The 27928-nt window shown below is 33.4% G+C and overlaps 1 protein-coding gene across 2 annotated transcripts in view; it reads left to right on the top strand.

The window, feature by feature from the left end:
- Positions 1-3164: 3164 nt before the first annotated feature.
- LOC141390143 (uncharacterized) overlaps positions 3165-27928 on the top strand; it is a 98295-nt gene continuing 73531 nt past the window's right edge. Inside the window, exon 1 of one of the 2 annotated variants that reach the window (XR_012409287.1) lies at positions 3165-3416. The gene's annotated coding sequence lies outside the window, so the exon portion shown is untranslated. Of the gene's footprint in view, positions 3714-27928 lie in introns of both variants that reach the window. The other variant, XR_012409286.1, reaches the window with a different exon arrangement.

The raw sequence follows: 27928 nt of genomic DNA, 5'->3' as shown, positions 1-27928 counted from the left end.
TCCAAAACATTAAATTCTGGTGATAAAGCACCCACCCTTTCGCTCGCTCAACCACTAGTCTAATCAAAACAAGAGAATGAGTTCACCACTTTGGCCAATGGAAATCAAACTCTTCCACCTTTCAAGTAAATCTAAATTACATATGTAATTGCCATCATCTGGACATTGTAAATTTAAATTGTATGTTTTGAGAAAATGAAACAGCAACAACTTATTGAAAATGCCTATAAATAGTGAAATCAATTAATCTTCATTTACAACAAAACAAACACAAATAAATGTTTTGTTAGGGGAAACCCTCCCAAAAGCGAGAATCATGAAATACCACTTGTGTTTTACAAATATAACCATCAGGATCTGTTCTGTCGACAATAAGGTGTAAACGGCCACATAGCTTGCATTGAAAAGGACGATTTTGCAATTCATTCATAAAACCACAGAGCATTCCATGCCATGAACAAATGCGAAAATGTAAACAATCTTTCATTTGTTGTTCTTCAATCAAAGTCGTAAAAAGAGAGGGACAGAGAGAGAGAGCACTTGTGTGTGCCAAATCGTCGGTGTCATGCTTAAGTGTTCCATACGCCATTTTCCCGTTTTGAGATAATCGCATTTTAATGTTTGCGTCACAGCTGCTTGGTGCTGACTCAAGAAAATATTTGTATTTTTGACTTGAATTATTAGTAATAGTAATGCAAAAATATAGAGGAATATACACTGCCGCTCACTTGAATAGAACCCCCCTGCAAAATTATTTTCAACCTCCATTTTTTCCGTATTATACAAGATATGAAGTTTTTTAAGTTTTATTATATTTTGGAGTAAACATAGTCATTTATTTGCATTCAAATCCAATTTTTATAAGAATTATGCAAGGAAAACAAAATAAAGTCAAAAATTTAAGTAAAAAATTTGGCTCATTTGAATAGAACCCCCCTTTAAAACTTGGGAACACAGAAAGACTGTATTAGAATATCGCTGCATATTCACTCTATATTGAAAACGAAGTACTTTCAGTAATATTCAGTAAAAGTATTTCCTCCCTGATTAAGGATACACCCGTATATCCTGCTTTGGCAAGGATTCTTTAAATAGTCAGGTGTAATGCTTAACAAAGCTTGCTTTTTTCATTCAACAAGTTTATTTTTGGAAGCGTGCTGTCTCCTTTAGTCGTATTTTTACGCATTAGTCATTACCATACATTTTAGAGAATATTTACCACTGTAGAATATGGCGGCCCCTCTAGGATATCCGCATTTCTTTTCAAAAATTAAAGTTTTGATGAATCGAATATGAATATTAGTTAAAGTACTTCGTTTTGAATATAGAGTGAATATGCAGCGATATTCCAATACAATCTTTCTGTATTCCCAAGTTTTAGAGGGAGGTTCTATTCAAATGAGCCAAATTTGTTACTTAAATTTTTGACTTTATTTTGTTTTCCTTGCATAATTCTTATAGACATTGGATTTGTATGCAAGTGAATAACTAAGTTTACTCCAAACACATGAAGCAAAATATAGTAAAACTTTAAAATTTATATCTTGTATAATTCGGAAAAAATGGAGGTTTAAACAAAATTTGCAGGGGGGTTATATTCAAGTGAGCGGCAGTGTATGTTGGTGTATACAAGTTATAGACAATTTTTAAAAAAAAATAGAACTTTGTCCATTGGTTCCATATTAACACTTATGACACAAATGTAAAATATTGTAAAACACATGGAACAGAGTGACAAAAACATTTTCCCATATTTTCCTCAATAAATTCAAACCTTCAAAACCGAAAATTTAAGTACTGATTTTTTAATGTGTTCCTATATTTGTAAGTTATTAAGATATTAACTACATACCTAAGTAAAACATACGCTTTCGCGTCGAATCGTGTATATCTCGGACTAGAGCAGATATTAAAAAACCGAAACCAAAACCGAACCAAAAATTCAGACGAGCATTTTCGAAAACCCTAGAAAACACATAAATCTCAAAAAGTAAAAAAATGACGTATGGAACACTTAAGCCTGACACCGACGAAATGTCAAATGTTGTACATCCAAACAAACACTGGTACAACTTCTTTGACTATCGCCTCCTACACACGTGCCCCACATTCTGTTATCGGCACGTGTTGTTTTTATTTTGATTTTACTCTAAGTTCCGAAAATGATGAGAGACAGTATGCCAACCTCCACGAACAAAAATACTCAGGCGCTCATCTTAACAGAATTTCAAAAATGCACAGTGAGCGGTTTATATTTTTAAAGCAAAAATAATGGTAAAACGCTGAGTCCTGTTACGAACAAACCAATTTGCCAAAATCGCATAAGTTTTATATACACAACCTTTTGGAAACTATGGATGTTATATACAACGATTTTAATTCTCGTCTCTTTTAAAAGATTTAAAAAAAATATTTTTTGTAATTAGCAATTATGTTAAATGTAACTCACATGTTAACATGTTCAACATACTTGCAACTGATACAACTTCAGAAGAATCTGTAGGATTTATATTTTGGCAACATATTGTAATAATGGATTTTTAAGCTTTGCAATGCTGTGGCTTAAAGATAATTTGTAATTTCTAAGTTTCTTTCTAACTTTCAGTTAACGGCCCAGGACCTCATATCAATACCAATGTCTCCTAAGCCTTCTTTCCTCTGTTCTTTTAGACGAAGTCTTTGCCTATCAGTTTTTCGCTTACCGCCTTGCAGCTCATGTACACACATACATACGCCATTCATTTTTATGACAGAATGTCAACAAAAAAAGATCGTATAAAATTTTTATATAGATATTCTTAATATAAATATTCCAAATATAAAATACATTTTATTTAATTTTTATTAAGAATGTGATTTTATTATTTTTTTATATGTACTTATGAAATACACACTTTCATAAATATTTCCCCACTGCAAAATAAAAGCAAAAATATCCCAAAACAAATACCAAACAAATGTAGTTTCCCCCTATTTTTTATTTGGCCATTCTCATGTGCTGTTATTTATTATTGTCGCTGAGATAGAGAGATACCAGCTAACATTGGCCAATGATGGTGTGCGATTTTGCCAGCTGTTTGGCTACTGTTGCTGCTGCTGCTAACTGTGATACGTCTCCGTCAAAGACATAGTCGTTAGGAATTCGATGTGGGAAAATTCACAAATTCAGTTTGTTGTGTTAATTCGGCGCGCCTACAACATTCAGATAAAACGAGGAGCTAAACGTACGCTGTGAAAATAAAAATTGAAAGTTCAAATTCAAAAAGGAATTAAAATGGAAGCATAAAATGTTAAAACGTGCAACCAAAAGAAAAAAATGGAATTTATTCTTAACGGATGAAAAAAGAGAAGAAATAATGAAGCCATAAACAGAAAAAAATTAATAATATATTTAATAATTATTTTAATGAATTGGGGTAATTAACGATGTTATGGCGTTTTGTTGTTTGTCCAACATTCCCTTTCAGTTGCAGTGTGCTTTTGACACTTTAAATAAATTATTTTAGTTGTGTGTGTGCAAAAACAACATTAAAATATTTAATGCCTTTTACAAAATAAATGAGCTAACAAAACGAGTTTATATAACACGATAATTAACATTTAATGCAGAATATTTAATTAAAGTGGAAAAGTCAATTTTAAATGTGTTTTTATTAAACTTAAACAAAGAATAAACATTGAATGACAAAAAAGTTGCAACAATCCTGTAATCTGTAAGTGCTGTCATGGTCTGATAACTTTGTCCTTCTATATCAAGTGTGCTTGTTCAAAAAGAATGTATTAAGTAGACACACACATGTGTATGTCATAATCCCTTAACATTCAATACATATCTATATATACTTTGTATAAAAATACGCCTGAATTGTTGTAATTCAATTCACATGGAAATGTATAGAAATTAAACTGCATGAGACTTTGTTAAATTCTGCAGATTTCATAAAGGAATTAATCCTGTAACGTTTATATGTGACTTATGGAATACATTTTCATGAAATCTGCGTGCATTTGACTTCGATTTTTAGTCTTTTTGAAACAGAATGCTGAATAAAAGAAAGTCGTCGTTGGTATCTCTACGACCTAGTTAGCGTAACCTTTGGTCCTTTTCTCGCAAACACTCCAAGAAGTGACTAGTCTGCTTTTGCTATTACCCACGTTTCAGAGCCACATAACAAACAAAATTTAACAAGAAAATTGGGCCGAGCCGAATATTCCAAACTAATGTAAAATAGCTATTTTTATGAAAAATAAAGTAAAAGTATTTTACTCATTACAAAGTAATGAGTAGATGTGTTACAGAGTATGCGTGGTCGAATATAAAAGAGGGAGTTCGCAGGTTCAAATACGAATCGGAAGATAGCATGTTGAATTCCGCCAAAGGACAAAAAAAATGTGGCGTGCAAAAAATTGAAAATAAATTTACCCAACATTTTCTAAAAACAGAATAAATATCTGTTGTTTTTCTCTTTCAAGATGAGCCGAATGATGGTATTTTTAGACTTATTTACCGATTATAGTAACCTTTAATAACTAATTATACCGTGCGACATGACGTTTTTAAATAAATTGTTAGTAGATTGGATAAGGGGTCCACCGCGGTGCAATATTATGCACACCCGCATGTACGCTAAAGGTCGTGGGTTCGATTTCCCGGTCAGGCAACATCAAAAATTTCAACGGTAGCAACATGTCCCTCAGTAATGTTGGCGACATTTACTGACTATGTTAGCCATGAAAAACTTCTCTACAAATGGTGTCTTAGGACACTCCGTTTTGACTCGGCAATAAACCGTAGGCTCCTTGTAATTGAGCTAATATGGATAGGGGTGCATTCATTGATACGAGAGAAGTCTCCTTTGTCCTGTATGGGATGTTTGTGGAACAATTATTATATATAGATTGGTCTGTATTTAGTCATATCTGCCAAAAATATGATATACACCCATTATTTGTTAATGGGCACCTCTAGTATCAATGTTTTGTATATAGTGACTTTGGCCTGTAAATAGGATTTTATTTCTTTTTGAACCACTTGCTCAATTCAGCATCTACTGACCACAATTATAATTTTCTTTTTTAACAAAACATAAATTTATTTGTTTTGCTTTTCAAAATAGTCAGGCTTAATCCCACAATCGTTGTTTAAATATTTAATTAAAACAACTTTAATTTATTAATGGGAAAATTGGCGATGTTTACCAAGGGGTAAGGCAGGAAAGACTATAGTTTCAGATCTCGCCACAGATCCTCATCAGTCCACTTGTTTCTTATTTTCCAACAAGAAACTTTTAATACCAAAGTGTTAATTGCTCGCTCAAGTAGATACGTGCCTTAACCCTTGGTAAACATCACCAATTTTCCCACTAATAAATTAAAATTGTTTTAATAAACTATTAAAACAACGATTATGGGATTAAGCCTAACTATTTTGAAAAGCAAAATAGAAGTCGTTATCCCAATTAAAAACGCCAACCCTCCTAGTTGTTTGTTTTGTTTATAGTAGTTCGAAAGTAAATCAAGTCGTCGCTACAACAAAACAAAAAACAAAAAGTTCAATTGCTTTACAATTAATATTGATTTTACAATTAATTTTTTTTAATTTATGTAATTATTTTCAAACTGATATAATTTTTGCAATTACAATTTGTTACAATCCATACGAGATACTGTGTCAAACAATATTATTATGATTAAAATTGTACATAATTATAATTTAAGAAATAATGATTCCAAAATTAGAATATAAATAAGAAAAAAAAAACAAGTGAGCCATGGCTATAGTCGGGTCTGTGCCGACTATGTGATACCCTACACCACTACCCCTGTGCATAAGCTTTTGACTGGTAAAATTCAAAATATTAAAATTGGGATAGCTTAGCGCCTTTGCTCTGAATGCCTTCATTAATACAGGTCAATTTTGTTGAAACTCATTTAAGTGAATCGTCAGTACAACTCAAATAAAACAAGTAAGAACGGCGTTAAGTTCGGCCGGGCCGAACTTGTTATACCCTCCACCACAATTTGTATTGAAGTAAAATGCCTTCGTGTATGAAGAAGACAAAATTCTAAATTTCAGCAATTTCGGTAAAAAATTTGGCTAATTTTTACAAATACCAAATTCGGGAGGTACCGCTCTATGGAGGCTATATTAAGACACGGACCTGTACGACAAATTTCTGGGGGAAAGTTTTATCGAAGACTAACTACCAAATTTCAGCCATATTGGTGAATTATTGTGGCTACAACCGTCAAAATACCGAAAACCGGGAGGTACCGTTCTATGGAGGCTTTGTGAAGGCGTGGACCTATACCAACAAATTTCAGGTGGAAAGTTTTATACACCCAACAAAGACTAAATACCAAATTTCAGCCATTTTGGTTGGATAATGAAGCAAAAACCTCAAACCGAAAATCGGGTGGTACCGTTCTATGGGGGCTATATCAAAACGTGGACCGGTAAAGCCCATTTTCAGTACCAACCATCCTGCAAGTAATAAAAACTTTTGTACCAAATATTGACTCTCTATCTTTAAAATTGCGAGCTGTATCTTGATTTCAACAGACAGACGGAAGGACGGACAGACGGACATTGTTAAATCGACATAGAATTTTATGCTGATCAATAATATATATACTTTATAGGGTCTCCGACGAATATTTCGATGTGTTACAACCGGAATGACAAATTTAATTATACCCTCCATATGGTGGAGGGTATAAAAACACACTCACGTACAAAATAAGCTAAAGCAAATTCCATTCTTAAAAAAATCTATTTTTCACTTCTAATCAAAATATCTATTAAATACACACATTTTGTAAATACATATTCGCACCAAATAAAATAAACAACAATGACAACAATAATAAAAACAACAAACACGGTTATAAATGTTTAGCAAAATGCTAAAATTAAAACAGTAATAAATCGTCATCGAAAGTGCAAAAAATACTTAAATAAATAAATTAGATTGAATGGAATTACCACAGCAGCAGCAACATCAAAAGCCACACAGCGGCTATCGACGCAACAAAAAGTGGCAAAATAAATCAAATAAAATCGTGACACCCCATCATTACAGACAACAACAGGCAGCAGCAATAATAACAACAACGCACAGCAACAGAATTTGAAATAATAAACAAACAAAAATATTGAATTCACCTACATATATTGATTCTACATTTTATTTGTCAAATTCACACAAACAAACAAACTGATCATCAGCTAAGCGGTATCACCATAAGTATGTTGAAAATCGTTTAATTATTTAAAAAATATATATATTTTACATAATTTTTGTTAAATTTAACAGCCTGTTTATGTATGTCGACCAAAAGGTTTCTTGCGCTTCCGAAGTGGAAAAAATTATTTTCTGTTCATGTAAACATCTTCGTAACAAAAATCTATGCGACCGACAAGCCATACGATATAACACTTAAACGTACACTTTTCCATGTCAATTTGGGTTTATATATTTTGAAAGGACTGTCTTTTGTAGAAAGAGAATGTCAAAATCATTCACTTGTAGATAGAGAAATTTTAGATAGAGTAATTTTATTTTTTATATCTACACCACTATGTGGGGAGGGTATTATAAGTTGGTTTTGCCCAAAAAGTTTGTAACGCATCGAAATAATGGTCGTAGACCCATACTTATATATACCATAATGATTGTCTCGACGAGCTGAGTCGATCTGGGTATGTGTGTCCGTCTGTCCGTCTGTCTATCTAAACCTTGTAATCGCGCTACAGGTCGCAATTTTGATCGGATCGTCACCAAATTTTGGGTGTTGATGGCGGTCCTGGAGGGGAAGAAGCTTATTGATTTTATTAAGGTCGGATAGTATTCATGGGTCGGAATGGGCAAAAAACTTATTTGGAGAAAAGGTCAACGTTTTTTTCCAAAGCGAATATCTCAGCTTACATTAGGGGTATATCAAAAGAAAAACTAATGAAAGTAGAAAATATCACCTTTCTAACGATGTAAAGGAGGTTGATGTAGGTGGTCAAACAACGAAGATATCGCAATAGCCGCAAATTAAACCCAACTTTTCATTTTTGCGATTTTAGTTATAATGACGAATATCATAGCTTTGGTTGGCGACTTTCCAAAAGCCTGGCTATGAAAGTAAAAAATCCCATCTTTACATCGATGCAAAGTAGGTTGGCGTAGGTGGCCAAATAACAGAGATATCGCAATAGTCGGTAATACATCCCATTTTTCCACTTTTTTGTAATCACGCTGCAGGTCGCAATTTTGATCGGATCGTCACGAAATTTTGGGGGTCCTACAGAGGAAGAAGCTTATTGGTTTTGGTGTTGATCGGATAATATTCAGGGGTCGGAATCGCAAAAAACTTATTTGGAAAAAAGGTCAACGTTTTTTTTCCAAAGCAAATATCTCAGCTTACATTAGGGGTATACCAAAAGGAAAACCTGCTAATGAAAGTAGAAAATACCACCTTTCTAACGATGTAAAGGAGGTTGATTTTTGCGATTTTAGTTATAATGACGAATATCACAGCTTTTGTTGGCGACTTTCCAAAAGCAAAGTGTGGCTATGAAAGTAAAAAATCCCATCTTTACAACGATGCAAAGTATATTGGCGTAGGTGGCCACATAACGGAGATATCGCAATATTCGGGAATACATCCCATTTTTCCATTTTTTTGTAATCACGCTACAGGTCGCAATTTTGATCGGATCGTCACGAAATTTTGAGGGTTTGGGGGTCCTACAGAGGAAGAAGCCTATTGATTTTGGTGATGATCGGATAATATTCAGGGGTCGAAATGGGCAAAAACCTTATTTGGAGAAGAAATCAACGTGTTATTTCAAGGCGAAGAAAGTAGAAAATATCACCTTTACAACGATGTGAAGTTGGTTATCATAGGTGGTCAAACTACAGAGATATCGCAATAGAACTCCTATCCCTAAGATTAACCCGCGCAAAACGATCTTAGTTTCCACAGTAATTTATTTGGGGTCAAATCGTTGAAAAACGTTACCAGTTTATTGTTATGGCTACAAAACTATTTCTACAAACAATTTCATGGAAACAAAGATCGCTAGTTTGGCACGGGTTAACCTTATCCGATCGCCATCAGGAGTTCCGAACAAATTTTTGTTTTTTTGGGTCATTCTAATGGTCATATTAGACTTGATTTCAAGTTATCGACGTTTAGTTAATTAATTTCGTTAAGGGCACAACCACACTGACCAAGAAAAACCGAATTTTTTAATTGAATTGAACATTTTTTAATTGAATTGAACATGTTCCCTTCCTTGCTTTCTTCTAAAACTAAACACTATTATTTCAGAGCTCATCTTCTATTCCCACACCTGCTTTTTTGCTATGTGGATATCTAAGCGTATTTTAAATATTCAGACTATTCAAAAATAGTATGGCCTAATCCCATTGTTGTTGTTTTAATATTTTAAAACAACGAATTTATTCTCTCGTTTTTTGTTTGTGGATATTCCCAAGAAGTTATTTTCCAATAAAGAAAAAAATGAAACCTCTATCCCAATAAAAAGGCCACCAATTTCCTTAATGAAAAACACTGGCACGGTTGTATGTTTGGTTTTTTCTGTAATAATCAGACCAACAAAAATTTTGTTATGCTGCCTTCGTTGTAATTCAACGACACATAAGAGTGGAGAAGAGTTGAACATTTTACCAGTTCAATGTTGTGGCTAAAAAATAAATCCTACAAACATTTGTTAAAGTCGTTTCGGTTTTTATTATAAGCTATATTACAGGGCCCATATTAGTTATACATAATGCAGGCAGAAGTCAAACAACACCTCTCTCTCTCTCTCTCTTCGTATTGGCGTCTTGGCCTAAGTCACTGGTTCACAAACACCCAATAAATTGTCCAAAAACTAAAAACATATCCAAATAATTTTACTATTCGTGCACCCACGGCACCAAAAAATTCAATTATTCTGCAAAAAATACATAAATCTCAAATGCTAATTACTTTCGTATTGCATTATTTCATATTTTTGCCAAAAACTAAAAGCATCCATTCATTAAGCTGACCTTCTGCAGGAATCACATGAATAATTCATTGAAACTACTTGAAACATTTACCTGCCACAATAGTACAAAACTTATTTAGTTGTGTGCGTTTTCCCTTCAAATTTGATTTTGTGTGTATTTCCCACCGCATATTGTTTATGGACCATCAACTATAATGAAAACATTTTCGTATATCAATTTCAATAGAAATAACAACGATGACAAATATCTGATACAATTCATTATCTCGAAAACAGCAACAAGGGTTTACTCAATGAATTTTTTCCTTTGCATTGGTTATCGTTTTCACTTAAATTATTCATATTATTTACATTCTCTTTTTGGAAATTCTTAAGAAATGTAATAGTTTCCATATATACATATAATTGTATGGGGAAACAACAACAATGATTTACTTAATTAATTTTTTCCTTTGCATTGGTTATCGTTTTCACTTAAATTATTCAGATGATTTATATTCTCTTCTTTTTGGAAATTCTTAAGATGGGTAATAGTTTCCATATATACATACATAAATTTTATGGAGAATATTCCATGGCAAACACTAGGTAACGTGCACATTTTAATTTTAATTTCAAGTTTTCCTTTGTTGCTTCGTGGAGCATATTAAACTGAGATAACATGACTCATTAATACGAGTATTATTAGTTGAACATCCTTTTTTAATTAGATATCAAAACAATGTAACAGTTTCAAAAAAACTAACACCAGTAGTGTTGAAATTTTACGACGTTCTAAGAACATTCGGGCACATGTGAATAAAAATTACACATTTAAAATGATTTGAAAATTGAAAATACTATTAACATTTGTTGCATAGTGTAAACATTTATTGTCTTCTTCACTGACTTGTTGGCGATGATGATGACAAGAAGATTTGATAGCTCTTGGCAATAAAATTTAATTTAATCAATGATACTCCAGTCATCTCTCCAATGCAGATTATGGTTTATACATCATCACTACTATGTGGAATCACTGACAGCATACAAATCTTTGGTTTGATATGAAAATAAGCATTGAGAAATTTCGTTGACACAAAAACTTTGGGCTGAGTCACAACATGTCATGGTCCTCTCAACAATACAGGACAAACTAAAACAAACATAATATCTTTAAGCAAAATATAGATTAAATACGAGAAACTAGCAAAGTGTCCGCTACTTCGTATGCGGACAGAGAATAAAAACGAGTAAACAATATTTATTTCATATGGAAACGTTGTGTTAATACATATTTTAATGGATGTTTAATTTAAGTACTGTTCGCAAAAAAAAAACGACCGCTACTGACCCCTACATATCAGCAGCAACCAAAAACCAAACCAACCAAAAAGGTATATCAATATGGGGCTTTCCGTTTATGAAAAAATATAGCAAATCTTCGTTTTTAAATGAACTTACTAAAACGGTGAGAATAATACATAATGTTATCGAAATAGTACTTCACGTTTCTTGATAATACCAGCTTTATTCCCACATGCAATACCAAAATGGTACCAAATTTATATAATTGTTCCACAAACATCCCATTCGGGACAAGGGAGACTTCTCTCATATCAATGAGTGCATCCCGATGCATATTAGCACAATGATCTGGCACCTACTGTTTATCGCCGAGTCCGAACGGCGTGTCTTAAGACACCACTTTGTAGAGAATTTTACATGGCTGAAATACTCAGGAAATGTCGCCAACATTACTGAGGGGTATTTTGCCACCGTTGAAAATTTTGATGTTGACTGGCCGGGGAATCACACCCACGATCTTCAGCGTGCAAGGCGGGTGCGCATACCATTGCACCACGGTGGCACCCCATGGTACCACATTTAGAACTTCAAAAAATACCTCCTTACATCAATCCAGTAAACCAACCGCGATTCTCATTTCCACCTCTATCTGTTCCCCAGAAACGATTAAGGCACTATTTCGTACATTTTTTATACATACAAAAGTGAAAACTTTCAGAACCTTCTCCTAGTATTTCAAACTTCTATCTCATCCCCTTTACACAAAACAAATTATACCAAATTCTGTACTTTTTTTTACTTTTCGTACATTTCCCAAAACATCCCTTCCTTAATTCTAAATTTTAGGACTACAGCTCTATCCATTATACAAAATTTGGTACCGTTTAGAACATATAAGTGGGAGTTTCCAAAACCTCCTCCTTATGCCCACTCTATGCACAAACTGCTTTCCTAATACCGAATTTCAAAACTCCAGCTCAATCCCTTTAGTACTTACCCAGCAAAATGTTCGATGCCAAAGATGCCATTCAATCATGGGTGCGAGTGATCTAGCATGTCATCTTTTTAGCATCTTCATCGATGAATTTTATATGAGCGTGGACCCCAAAAGATGCTATTAATTTTTGGATCCAAAGCATGTCATTTACACCAATGCATTGATATGTCATTTTCACCAATGCTTTGGCATGTCATTTCCACCAATGCTTTGACATGTCATTTTCACCAACCCTTTGCAATGACATTATCATTACGACGAGAGTTTTAACAACGTTGGTTGTGATTTCGAGTCTTCGAATTGTAAATAATTAATCTTATATATTTAGAAAAATGTGTATAAATAAAAATACAAAATTCATCTCTATTGGATCGATGGAATGGGTTCAAATGCTAATGAAAACATCGGATCTTTCACGACTTCCTTTGCATGGGTTCAAATGCTGATGCAAAGATCCGATTTTCCATGACTTCCTTTGCATTGGTTGAAATGCTAATGAAAAGATCGGATCTTTCACGACTTCGTTTGAACCAATGCAAAAGATGCCATGAAATCACGTCATCGCATGGAACCCCTTCCTTCAAATTTTGCTGGGTATCATATGTCAACAGTGACTCTAATACAATTCCAGAATTCCAGTGCTGTTCGTGCACCAAATACCAAATTTAGTACGATTAAGTAATTTTCATATAATTATGGTACGTACATATTTCTTAAACCACCTATATTTACCAATGACACACTCCAGCTCTATCCATACATCCAATAACAAATTGACAAATTGTAATAAAATTACGTCTCCATATTGCCTGCTTGGGAAGATATGGAATGTTTTAATTTCGTGTCATATGACATTGATAGATAGGGTAAACTACCTCTTAGTATTTTTCATAAACTTATGGTACGTAGTTTAACGATCACATCCATATCTCAATCCTACACATAAACAGCGAATTTACTACCAAATTTTCGAACTCCAACCACAATACTAAACCCAACAGTAATCCTAATACAAAAAATTCAAATTCCAGTTCCATATTTGAGAAAATACCAAATGGTTCCCAATTTAGTTCCATTTATCACTTTTGTACACATATCTAAACCCTACACTTGGTGCCAAATTTGAGGATTTCAGCTCTATCCCTTCTCCCATATCTAAATTGTACAAAATTTAGTACTTTTTCATTCACACAAGTACGAATTTCCAAAACTTCCAAAACTCTATACTACAACAGAAACTACAATAACTACCTACACATCTCAATTCTACACTCCAACAGTAATATGAATTCCAAATTTCATGATTCTCCCTATCCGTTTCTCTCTATCCGTTCTACCAAATCCAAATTGTACCAAATTTAGTACCATTTAGTACTCTTCGTACCCATGAGTACGAATATTCAAAACTTCCTCAATCCTACACTCCAAAAGTAACCTTAATTTCAAATTTCAGGATTCCAGCTCTATCTCCATCTCACCCATATCCAAATTGTACCAAATAAAGTACCATTTAGCACTTTTCGTATAAATAAGTAGGAACTTCCAAAACCATTTCCTTATATCAACACCACTTCCCAACCTTGATTTCCATTCAAAATTTCAAAATTCTAGCTATATACGTTCAAAATATGCAATTGGTATTTTTCGTACACTTATAGGTTGAATTTCCAAAAACCCTTTCGTACGTCTTTCTTACTCTCCATCAGTGACCCCCATTCCCAATTTCAGAATTATAGCTCTTCCCGTTTGCCCAATACGAAGGGTACCATAATTAGTATCTTTTAGTACTTTTCGTACCCTTGTAGTTTGTAGTTTGAATTTTCTTTTCTCACCCCTACAAACCAACAACAAGCCACACTCAAAATTTCAAGCTACTATTTTCAGCCGTTTCGTCTGGGCGATGATCTGTCAGTCAGTGACTAGGTTAGATAAAATCTAGTTCGTTTGAACGACCTAGTTCACTATATTGTTCAGTGGGCACCGGTCATTTGTATGAACTAACTGCGAACGAGCTATATTATCTATTTGTTTTTATGAAATAACGCATACGCAAACGAACGAACTACGAAACTGAACTAGTTCACTAGATTTAACATCTGTATCTGTCACTCTCCCAGTTATCACTAAGCTATTTTATATAATAAGATTGACACAATATATATCATCACCGTTAACTTTTCTAAATGTGTTTATACATATGTATATGAAATCCATGTCCTGCAGCCAGAAAGTGTTGTTATTTGCAAAGTTGTATCTGTTCTATTCCAATGCTGGGTAACAGCAGAGGCCACTGAATTTTCGTTTAAACACCTAACACAGCTCCCTTAAATGTTGCAGCCACAGCATTGTTGTGTTGTATTTGTTGTTGGTCTAGGAGTATTTGCCACAATTAGTAGTTGTCGTGTTAACAAATCTCTTTTAAATCAGGGTCATGTTTAAAATTCGTCCACTTTGGAATGGGAATTTAATTGTCCTGACACACAAAACGTTTTGTCATTTTTCACATAAAGATTGATTGCGGCTGAACAAAGTTTTTATATTTATGACATGTGTATGTGTGTACGATGTGTGTAACAGTTATCCCAATGTCGTTAGAGGCAAATTGGAGAAACAAGTTTGTGTAATCTATACTTATAAAAGAGTTGAGTAATGATGACTCACTGATTCACTGACTGACTTGTAATCAACGCTCAGTCTAAACGGCTGGAGCTAGAATCTTGAAATTTTGGGGTGAGGGTCACTCTTGGTCCGAATAGGTCAGATAAGGCTGGGTTTTTGGAAATTCGAACTAGAACGGTACGAGAAAGTATTCAGGTTCTTGGCAAAACCGCTAAAGCTAGAACCTTGAATTTGGAATGTGAGTTAATGTTGGCGTGTAGGGACTGGATAAGGTTGGGTGTTTCGAAATTTTTACTGGAGGGGTAAGAAAAGTACAAAATTTTTTGTTAATGAAAGGGTAAAGCCACAAATCTGACATTTCCAACGTTAGTCCCTGTATGTATATATCTCTGATATTAGGTCGTAGTTTTGGAAATTCGAATTAAAAGGGAATTAAATACTATGCGATTTTTAGCGAATGTCAATCTTTCCAATGGAGATGTCAAACGCCTGGCGGTATCCTTCTTTCCTTTTTGATCCAAAAAACTTTTCTCTCTAATTCTCATCTTCTACCTCTGGCGTGTATGTTTATATCAGTATATTTTATGTCCCCATTGCCAAGTAGGTAAATTATATCCTCTTATACTACCAACACGTTCTTATGATACCGGTACATATTTCTATCTATGAGCAGCACTTCTTCATTTTCCCATTCTAATTTCACAAATTCTAAAATTTCACATACGCTGCTGTCATTTATATTCATGGTCCATAACTTCAATTACCCAATGCTATAAATTATTGGAAATTGTTTTCCCGCTCCATTTGCAAAATTGCCAACAAAACGTGAGAGTTGTTCGTTTCCTCAAACATTCGGAACACCACTAGCCGCCCAACGTTGTACAATCTAAAGAGAATTGTTTTTTGTTTACACACATGGACGTAAAAAACCAATGTTTACATGAACGTGGTTTTCAAGGAGCATAATATCCTTCAAAAGTTTTGTTCTAAAGTAGAAGAGCGGAAAGTCTTGCAAACGTTTTTCACTGAAAAGAACATCTTTAAACCCTTTAAGACTGATGCCGACTTCAGTAGCTGCATATGATGCTGACTTTATAAAGACACCTTCTTACACCACCTGGATTGTGTCGTTTCCTCAATGAAAAGTTCATGATCTACTCGGGGCATAATCCTTGATAGTTTTAGACCACATTTATGCAGTCACACAACGCGTAAATCATGTCATTGCGGCTAAAGTAAACATTTGTTAGGATTTTGCCAAGCAACACCTAAAGCTGCCTTGTGCACTGTCATCGCCATTGACGTTTTACCATAGTTATCAGCAGTCAGCAAAGTTTATTTAATATCCTTAACGCTAAAATGTATGTGTGTTAACTACTAGCTGTATTGGTGATACGATGCCCCAGTTCAAAGGACTTTTTGAACACTATCATTTGCATTTGATGTTTGATATTTGGCATATCAAGCAATAAGTACTTCTTGTAGGAATAGACAGGACTTACTGCGCTTTTCTGAGTTTCTGTCAATTTTATGTGGGTATGTTGTCTGTATTCAAGTTCAGGTTGCTAAATATGATGGCATGTGAGTAATATACTAATATACTCGATTTGAAGCAAGAACTTTCTACGCCAATTTTAAATTGCGTGCAAAAATAAACTCTTACAAAAAACGTACATGTCGCATCGTCATCCCAATAAAAATATTGTCTTTGACATTATACATTCATGGCTTTATTGTGACATTGCCGATGTTATTAGTGTCGTTTGTGTACAGTTTTCTTTGATTATTAGCAAAAATTATGATGTTTACCCAAATATGATGCATGACGTTATGCTTGAGTTGCTGTTTTTGTGCTTTTTTCTTCAATAACTTCTTCTGTTGTCACGTCATTAATCCAAGCTACGTGCACAAGGACCAAATATTGAAACCTCTGCGAATAACGACAACAAAAACAAACATATACTGTATTAGCTGTAAGAAACCCCATGCAATATAAAATATGCCATGAGCATGACTTTTTTGAATAGCGAATGACTCCGAAGATAATAAGGTAAATACTTGCTAAAGGTTTGCTCAATTGTGCCATGACAAAGAAAATATGTACTGCAGGTAAAAAGCTCTGAATTCAATAACGGATTCAGTCTCATTATTCATATAACAAGAGCGCTTGACATTTTCAACAAAATTGACGGAAAATAGTACTATGGAGTGATATATGTAGATAGATAACTGAGGATAAGAAAGAGAAGACAAATTAAGAAACTTAAACAGACCAAAAATATGCAAATGTTCAACGCACACCTTTCCTGTTTGTTCATTACAGTAGTAGAAAAACTAATAAATTAAATAGCATTTTCAACAACTGACGTTTATTTGCAAATATCTAAAAGAAAAGCAAAAATGTAATTTTCCAGCATTTCTCTGTGAAGGTCGTTGAAGCCATCTGGTGAATTGCCATGGGGCAATGCAGCAAAAGAAAAGAGAAACGTTCCACAATTTATACCACTTGCCTTGCATGTATACAGCATGTTCATTCAGATTTCATAATACCATCCCCTTTGCTCTATCATACGGCTGTAGTAGGGATGGTACCACGACAACTTGTTGTGCCAACAAGTTTCTGCAATGCGCTCACTACAGCCAGAATTACAATAACAGCCGCTAAAAATTTATAAAAAAAAACTACGACAATAAGTGTAAATTAAGTTTTTGCTTGATTTAATCTTTTTATTTTTTTTTGCTTGGCGTTTGCGTTCTTCTCCCACTGGCGGTAGTTTTTTGCGCGCAATTGCTGCTCTCATTTTACATATACCTTCATCTCTCCGCTACCACATTCCAGTGGAAGTGAACATATTAAGAGGAATTGCAAAGAAAAGTATTTTCTAGGATTATTTTCTTGATACAAATGATCAGCATCAACATTCTGTAGAATGTAGTCCATGTTTTCTGACATAATGACCCAAAACATCAAACCGTTGTAAGTTTGATATTGGCTGGCCGGGGAATCGAACCCACGACCTTCATCGTGCAAGGCGGGTGTGCATACCAGGGTCTGGATTCTTGTTCTATGAAAATTTTAAATGAAAATATTCTCTTTATAACTTTTTCATTTAACAGTTTTTTTTCCTTTATAAAAGTTTTCATTTCACATTTTCATAGAAACAGAATTGAGCTCCAGTAGTGCGATTCTGTAACTCCTTAACGACAGAATTAACGACGAATGTCGGTAGTTAACGATAGTTTTCGGTAAGTGCTATTCTGTATACCAATTTTAACGATTTTTGTCGGTAAATTTTTTCGTTAATTACCGAAAATTATTGTTAAGTTAACAACAAAAAAAAAGTAGTTGTTAAGTCTTAACGACAGTACATTACTGCAATATTTTGCTGAATTCTTTTAACAACGGCGTTTTATATGAACATACGCTATGTCAATAAAGACGGTACACAAGGTAAATTCCGCCTTATTGAGAAAAATCTTCTTAAGGCATTTACATAAGGGTTAACTATGTAGGATAACAGGGGGAAGTTTCGCCACTGTTGTGCTTTTGCCGGCGCCGATTTTATTGAAGCTGCATAAAGATCACCAAAGAGAAAGTTGTAGATCTTTGATTAACTCATAACTTTCCCTTGGAGGATCTACATGTAGCATCAATTAAATCGGCGCTGACGAAAGCGCAACAGTGTCGAAGCTGCCCCATGCTACCCTTTCCTTATTATTAAAGAGGGAAACCGTTAGCTAAATCTTCAAAAGAACTCAAGGCCTATACCAATGGCCTTAACACTATTTTTCTACGAGGCCAAAACGTGTATGGTGTTCCTACAACCTACTTTGTTCTGTGGTAATATTATAGATTTAAACTCAGCATCACTACTAACCAGAATGCTAAAAATGTCGTATATGTTCGGATTTCCGAACTTTTTATACACTACGCTATGAGAAATTCCATTTGATGTGGGCGTGAATTGAATATGTGAATTTATAAACTCAAATGACAGTAACGTGGATCCACGTACATCATTGTAGGGGTTTAAGTCGTGTCAAATTTCAAAGCTAAATATTCATTTGACAAAAATAACTCTTCGTTTTATTGCGGTGTTAAAAATTTATTTATCTGTTCATTCATAAAAATACAATTATCTTCATAGTGACCTTTTGACCAATGATTCTGATTACACTGTCCACTTCAAACATATAATGCCTTGCCCAGCTAATACGTGGATGCGAATGACACGTTTATTCATATCCTGGAATAAAACCACAAAAATCTATGAGATTTATTTACCTCCTAGAAGTACATACATACACACTTGACGCTTTAGAAGTTGAAAGTAGACTTGTGTTACGCATTGTTGGAATACTTGCAGATACTTATGTTAGGCGCATTTCTTCAAAAAGCGGACCTTTCTTCCTCCCTTACGGGTTTTTTGCCTGTATTTGCGAAGAAACATAATTTTTAATTCAAAAATACATTAATAAATATCAAAATATAATATTTGACAATTTGTCTTTCCATCGATATTCGTCGGTATGTGCTAACGATTTCTACAATCGTTAACACAAAGTTACAGAATAGCACATTCGTTAACTCAACCGAATATTTTTGTTAACTACCGATGTCGGTTCGTTATTAAAAAAAGTTACAGAATCGCACTACAGGTGACACCCAGTCTTTGTTAAATTGCTATAAGTTTATTCTGCGAACTGTGTTAAATTAGTCTCACAGTGTAATAATTAGGCTCAAAGTTTACGATACCTTCCCCACAAACGCACTAGCGAAAATGCTATTTATTTTTAAAAAAATGTTCTACTTCTCCTTGAAATGGGACCTTGTCCAGTGGTTTATTTTTTATTATTACAAATCTTCACACAAGGGAAAAAATTCCTAGAAACAGATTTTTTCATCTAATCTACTTTTCATCTATCTACCTTCATTTTAACATCCCACCATTCGCGCATTTCTTTCATATGAGCATTTTTTCTTATCTCGAAAAGTATCCTTTGACTCTACATCCTTGTGTTCCATATGAATAATTTAATATGAATATGTTGCCTTAGTTTTGATGGTTTATTTTGTTTCATATAATTGGCTATTGCCATTCTCTTTCGTAATTGTGTTGTACTAGTGGAGACACTTTCGTGTCATATGCGTTCCGACGGTGGGTTTTTCGTTATTTTCGGAGCTCTATGTGTGCAGAGACAACAAAACCGCGGGGAACCCATTGATTTGCATACATTTTCCTCAGATAGAATATTAATTTTTTAATTTGAAATTCAGAAATTGGAGCTAACTTTACCATATTTCCTCTATTGTGAACTGATTAAACTATTAAATGTGACTTTTTTGTAATTTTCTTGTGGTTTTGAAAATTTTGAAGACAATTCAGTATAAAATTTTGACTTTTTTAATTGTTTCTACCGATTTCTCCATAAGAATATTTATTCAAACTATAAAAAATCGATTTTCATCATCTTACAAGACCCTAATACACTTTTTCAACCAAATATTTGTTGGAAATGGACACTCTCGGCCTTTATTTTGAGTTATATTTGGTTTTGTATAAAAGTTTACCGCGAACAACAATCGATTTACCTAAATTTTTAGCATGTTTTTTTTCTGGTGAACCATGCATATATTTTCACAAAGCGAGTAAAAATACCGTCAAAACGCATATGTGAAGCATGTTAGGTATTGAAAATTTCGGCTACTATATACTCTACATATCCACAAAAATATAACTAACAATTTCTCTCCTACCCTTAGATATAACGGTATTTGTAAATTCAATCAGGTTTGCTCTAATCAGATGAACCGAAGTGTATGTATGTACATTAGGGCGGCCCAAAAACCGAACAAGTTCTTGTTTGTTGTTGAAATGCCTATCACTTATTTTTTTTCCATTTGACCCAAAAGCCTTTATAACCCGTGCCGCCAGAGTGATCTTTGTGTCCATAGTAATTTGTATGGGCCCGAAGGTGCAATTTAAGGAAAATTCGAAGGTACATTTTCAGGTAGGCGCTTTAATATAAACTTCTTTTGTCTTTTTTTGCCGCCCTAAAGTACATAAGTACTATAAGTAAAATAAACTCACCTCTTGGAGTATCGAAAAGTTCATTTGTGCCATTTAAAATGTCTACGCAATAGCCTGACTCGGTACAAATTGAGTTTATTATCGTATTTCTTTCAATATTCAAAAAACACCAACTGTATCAGAAACCCATATATTATTGACGCTTTCTTCATTTGTACATTTATTCACTTAAGAGAAAATTATCTCCAGGTAGAACTGCCAATTGTTTAAATTAAATTTGTAAACATCGCAGGCCAGACCATTTATAGGCTAGTAAACACGTCGATTTATTTGATCAGACGAAATCATAAGCATCAATCCTTTCAAAACAAAGTAATTTTTTATTGAAACAAAATTGAGGTATAATTTTCCCAAACAAAACAACTGAACATCAATTTGGTATGCTGTGCAATTGTAGCCAAATTGACAGTTAAATGTTTTCATTCATCGATTTTGTGTAGCATTCAATATGTTCTTTGTGTACTTTTTTCTACGAGAGAATTCAATAATTTTCCCATATCCGGTGGGCCAAAAATGGTAAACAAGTCAAGTAGCAAATAAGTATAACAAAACCAGCAAATAAATATGTCTGACAACTTTATGTTTCTAATAAAAAATACGAAAAAGAAACATTTATTTGCAATACTTTGGTGTTTATTAGGGTTGGTATTTGATTTAAAGGGAAAGCAATAGAACTATTCATGGATATGGTATATATGAACCTGAATCGGTGAAAAAAATTATTCCAATTTGACCTTGGCGACTTTGACTTTTATTAGCCGATAGCCTTGGATGCTAGTGATATTTTTTATATAATTTTATTGTAATTTTTTATTATAATAAATATTTGAAATAAATATAAAATAAATAAAAACGTTTTTGAAGAAGTTTCATTGATTTCTTTTTATATGATAAACGCTTCACCATGGCCTCCGAGAGTAATTCAGAATTCTAAACGGATTGCAAGATATAAGCTCGCCAAAGTGATTCTTTTTGACATCAAGACCCCATGTTTTTGGATCCCATAACAGTGAAAGTTTTTGACAACGAAAAAAAAAACGATAGGACACGTTTTTTTTTTCTTTGGATTCTATCAGACTGTCATTTGTATACCCTACACCACAATGTGGAAAGTCTATTATAAGTTTGTTTTTTGGAAAATTCATGTAACACCGCGAAATATTCATAGTAGACTGATTTAGCGATGTTTGTCCGTCCGTTCATTAAAAATTGTAATCAAACTATAGGCCGCAATTATGGAATGATCGTGGAGATCAGCTTCAGACCAGAATAGACACTTATTGTTATTGGTAATGATCATGAAATATAAACTTTTATCTTATTTTGTAGCGGCTCTGTAGGTAGCTATGCTTATAAATTAACATTATGATCAAATAATATTTAGCTGGTTAAATGGACCAAAACTTTGGTGTGAAAATTGGTGATATTTTTAGTGAAATGACTATCTACTGGAAAATACGTTAAACCTATGTAAGTTATATTTAGAAGAGGAAATCTTGACCTTTCCATTGATGCAAATTTTGTATATACGTGGTCTGATAACAGAGTTAAAGCCTATTATAAGCAGGGACCCCCAGTACAGGGATAATCACGTTAGAAGTCACAGTTATATTTCAATACTGACAAATGTTTGCACGAGGTAATAGTTTTGGTTAAAGATAATAATAATAATTGTGTATAATAATCGGATAGTATTTAGCTGGTGAAATTGACCATAACTTTTGTGGAAAAAAATTTCCAAATTTAATTTTTATCAGTATTTTAATTTCTGGGGTGCATATTCGGACAAATTACGAAAACTAAATTTGAAAACGAACTCTTGAGGCAAAGCCGACTGATAATTTTTATTTGTTCTTTTTTAATACAAATTTAATTTTAAAGAAATGGTGCAGAGTATCACATGGTCGGCCTTGTCCGACTATAGGCCTCTCTAATTTGTTTCATGTTTATTATCTTACACAAAATGTGAATTGTTATTTTGTACAAATTCTTAGTAACTAACCAATTTTTTTTTCTATATGTTCACAGCATTTACATACATTTATACATATGTCCCCATCATCCCCCCATCATCTATGAACCTGTTAGCAGATTTAAATCGTATAAAATGTTGTTGTAATTATGACCGATAGTTATGAAAGCGTCATGCAAATCAAATAACGAAACGTAATAATTATTTTGAATAGCCTAGACGGGTCCGAACTTGTTGGTGTTTCGATACTATGGTTGCAAACACCACATGGGCAATGTCGCCAAACACATCTCACAAAACATGTTAACTTTTTGTGATGTCCATTTGTTTTGATTGGAAGTGACAATTAATGTGGTAACAACAAACGAAAGACATTGGTTGTACATTACGTGGAGAACTTTTGTGGCTTTTGTGAACACCAATAATATTGTAAATGACCGGTTGGGATTTAAAGAAATATATTGAAAATGTCGCCGTACCGCAAAAGTTGCAGTTTGTAATAATATACATATAATTATATAATATATGAAATATATGTAAAAATATAATATAATATTTGTTCCACAAATATCCCTGAAGTTACAAGGGAGACTTCTCTCATATCAATGAGTGCACCCCGATTCATATTTAGCTCAATGATATGGGACCTACTGTTTATCGCCGAGTCCGAACGGCGTATCTTAAGATACCACTTTGTAGAGAAGTTTTACATGGCTGCAATACTCAGTAAATGTCGCCAACATAACTGAGGGGTATTTTGCCACCGCTGAAAAATGTTTGATGTTGCCTGGCCGAGGAAACGAACCCACGACCTTCAGCGTGCAAGGTGGGCGTGTATACCATTGCACCACTGTGGCACCCAACATTAAAGTTGTTCACTGCCAGAACAGCATTCTCCTAATTTCTGCACCGACAAGGATTTCTAAAGGTCTTTGAATAAATTTTTCTTTGTAAAAATTTTAATTTTTGAATCAATATTTATATGTGCATACATATGTAATTTATTTAGGCTAAAAAAGACGCTAAGTTATCGCGATTTGGTCCAAATTTTGTATTAGATTTATGTTGAATGGTCCGATATTGAATTTTATATTCAATTTCGAGATGAAATAGATTATTTAATAACAAAGGAAAATTTGAATGCAATCGATGCGGAAACTTTTTTAATGGTAGCCCAGATAGCATTTAGAAGACTGTTTTTTCAAAAATCACATTGAGGAGTCTTTTTAGAGTCCTTTTGGTGATCTAAAATTGATTAAGTCGCTTGTGTGATCAGAAAGGGACTCGAAAGTGACTCCCTGTAATGATTAAAAAGAGTTCAATTTAAAATACAACAACAAATGTGTAGCAATCACAAATAAATCATTGAGGTGTTTAAAATGTGACAATTTTTTGTTATTTATTGTCACATTTTGATCATCTGGAAGATTGAAAAATGCTTAATCAAAAAAGGGTCATACAGGTGTTTGAAAAGTGATTATAATTATGTATACTCTGATCATATTTTGAACAGTTAGGTGATTAAAAACTGATTGTTTTGTTTTATTTTTATTTGGTTGTAAATAAAAAAATAAAATTCTCATATACACTTTCTACAAAATTTTGATATAAATGTAACGTATAATATTAAAGGTACAGACAAACACAACACAACAGGTTTTGCCAAGTGAAATGAAGAAGCAGTATACTAACCACCAAGCAACATAAAGGATAATTAAAAGACATAACAAAGCAGAAAAGACTATAAAACAAAGGAAAGAAACAAAGAAGAATAAAAAGAAAATTTTTTTAATTTATTTCGTCTAACAAAAAGACTCATAAATGACTCCCTAAAGACTCATAAATTATTATAAACATGACTCTAAAAAGACTCGAGAAAGGGTCCGAAATTAATCAACAAAACACCAATAAATGATTGAAATACGACTCGAAAAAGACTCATTTGTGATTTGTTTAGAAGAGTCGCCTGAGGTTATGTTTTCCTACCGACAAAGGAGTCATTTATGATCAGAAAATGAGCTCATATTCTAGCTTTTTAATCGTGCAGTCGGATCAAAATAGACTCGAATTTGATTAAAATTTTCAAAAAATGCTGACTGGGAGGGAACATTGATAATCCGTTTCTTTATATTTTTCCATGCTCTACACCGCTATGTTTTCTGACAAATATACCAAATAACTATGGCCACATCATGGCATGTGGTGATTACTACCATGAATTTTTAGGATTCATTACGCTCCAGATGTGTCCGTAAGTAATATACGAACGGACGAATACATACATATAAGTACATATGGTAAATTTCAAATTTCCTTTTCAATACCAATGAAAAAAAATTTAATTTTTTTTTTGCGAGCACATCCGCGATTTTTGGTACTTAGGTTAAGAAAAAATTGTGGTTTCAAATATGTTCGCGTTCACAAAATTGGATGCTGGACCCAAAAGTTATAGGGGGTTTTGTTCCCTCACAAAGAAAAAATATTTAAAAATTCCCTTTGGGTTGTAATAAGAAAATATATATATAAATCGTTAACAGAATTTGATATTATCCGTAGATGCTAAAATATTTTCAAAATTTTATTTTTATTTTCGCTGAAAATAAAAAATAATGAAGAAATCTTGGAGTAAACTTTATTTATTCTAATTTAGAGTCCATAAAAATCTCTAAAAAAATAATTAAAAATACGTACAGACAAGACAACGCGTAGACAAATGTGAGACAAAAATTATAAAGATTGTGTTCATTGCATGCATATTACAGCAACAACAAAAGACGAAAACTTATTGTTGAAATTTATTTCAAAAATATATATTTTGGTTTAATGCGAAAAATTGGAGAAACATTTTTGGGAGTTATTCTACTATTTCGCTAATTTTCCATACAAAGCATGAAGTATTTTGCTAAAACTATTACAAGGAAAATAATTTGTCATCGTGAAAGTATATTTGCTTTTTGTGATAAGCACTAGAAATAAGTCGTAGAGAGTAATAATTAAATTACAACCAAAGAAAAATCACAAAGATTAAAAAGCGTGTAATTCGCGAAACCGTTTAAATCAGTTGAGGTGCATGTGCTTTTCGGATACAGGTAGTCCATGTCTATCAGTATGCATGGATTTTCCCATGTTTTATTCAGCGGCCAAAGTGTGCCATCAGTTGCATCTTACTATTCAAAAAACCTTCAAGCGGTCAAAAATTACGCGATGTGCATATGATTATAAGGTGCATCCGATTTCAATGGCCGCCTACTAAAAATAAGTCAATATAAATTATTTTAGACAGATTCGTCAAGAACTGCGGATGTGCCACCACATTCTATTTTGGGATAAATAGGGATATTACTCTCGAATCTTTGTAATTTGTGACACACCTTTTTGGCAAATATTATAATCGCGTATAAAGGATTACATTTATGTAAAAATAATCAAAGAGAATCGCGGTTCAATTCGCGGAATTGTCAAAATATATTTTGGCAGATTTTCCTACTTTCAAGGTATCTATATCAGGGGTTTTAGTGGATGAATTCGAACGCGGATTGGTTTATTAGATGCGTCACGTAAAAGAACTAAAATCACGCGGGGTTCAGGGGTAGCTGTACGACAGTTGTAAATTTTAAAGCCAAAAAATAGGTTTTTTCAGAAAATTTACGCACCAAATTTTCGCCTTTGGACTCCTAGTACTAGGAAGCTGTACAGAGCACACTCATGAGATATACAACGAACGACGTGGAATCGCGAGTTCTACAATCCTATAACTAGTTTTAGATTATTATCTAGTTGCACCCTCTAATTATAAGAAAAATTCGAAAATCACTGAAATCAAAACTTCAAAATGTCAACATCGATTTTAGGGGGATGCAGGGTATATATCGAAAAGTCATACACAAGAACCATGTTGCCCAAGGGGTATTCTTTAGTTCTTTCTTTGAGCACAGGTTTGAATTTTGCGTGGTTTGGCCAGAAATCAAGAAAGAACACAAAAAACTTGTTTACTTCAACACATTTTTCCCATTTTTTTATATTACCACCAACGCAGCTTCTACGAAAATTATTTGTTATGGTCCATATTATGAGATCGTGGCTAAAACACTTCAATTAATATAAATATATTCATATTTTATAAAATATATTAACAGTTCGCGACTTATTAAATGGTGAACCTCAACTTCAACGATTGAAAACCTTTTTTGAATATTACCATATATTTATTGATTTGGTGGCGTTTGCAGTGACTGGATTTTTGGTTGATTGGTTCGTTGTCGTACGTCGAACCAATCAACCAAAAATCCAGTCACTGCAAACGCCACCAAATCAATAAATATATGGTAATATTCAAAAAAGGTTTTCAATCGTTGAAGTTGATGTTCACCATTTAATAAGTCGCGAACTGTTAATATATTTTATAAAATACCACTTTTGGTTTGCAACATCCATACACCACTGTCGCCATTTAATTATAATCTTATTATGCGTTTAACATGACACTGCATTAATTTAGTTATTACAACGTAAGACAATAATTATTTTGTAGGGATTTCAGTTGAACATGTTTTTTAAGAACGAAACAATTCGGACTATTAGTATTTTTATTGAGGTATCCAAAACGATTTCAAAGGATTGCAGAGATTTTAAACAAATTTTAAAAAATTATTTATTATAAACTTTTTAAACTCATACAAATATACAAATGATGATTACCAATTGTTCTTGTATATGAAGTTCCAAGAATGTTCATATTGGACAACGGGCACCTTCTCCATGAAAGTGCAAGATTTTAGCTCAAGTTTAAGATCGTTTTTTTACTGAAGGTACTCCTTGTGGTCTTGTTTACGCGATATAATCTGTTCCATGAGCAAGTCTATGCTTTCAAACATAATGGTGAAATAGCTCTAACGTACTATAGTGGTCTCCGTACGTTGTTAGAGCTTTTGAACTTTACATAAGTGCAGTTT

Source organism: Musca autumnalis, unplaced genomic scaffold, assembly GCF_047663935.1.
Source record: "Musca autumnalis isolate F117 unplaced genomic scaffold, ASM4766393v1 scaffold_1, whole genome shotgun sequence".
Taxonomy (NCBI): domain Eukaryota; kingdom Metazoa; phylum Arthropoda; class Insecta; order Diptera; family Muscidae; genus Musca; species Musca autumnalis.
The sequence above is the reverse complement of the archived record's forward strand: the minus strand, read 5'-3'. Positions and strand labels throughout refer to the sequence as shown.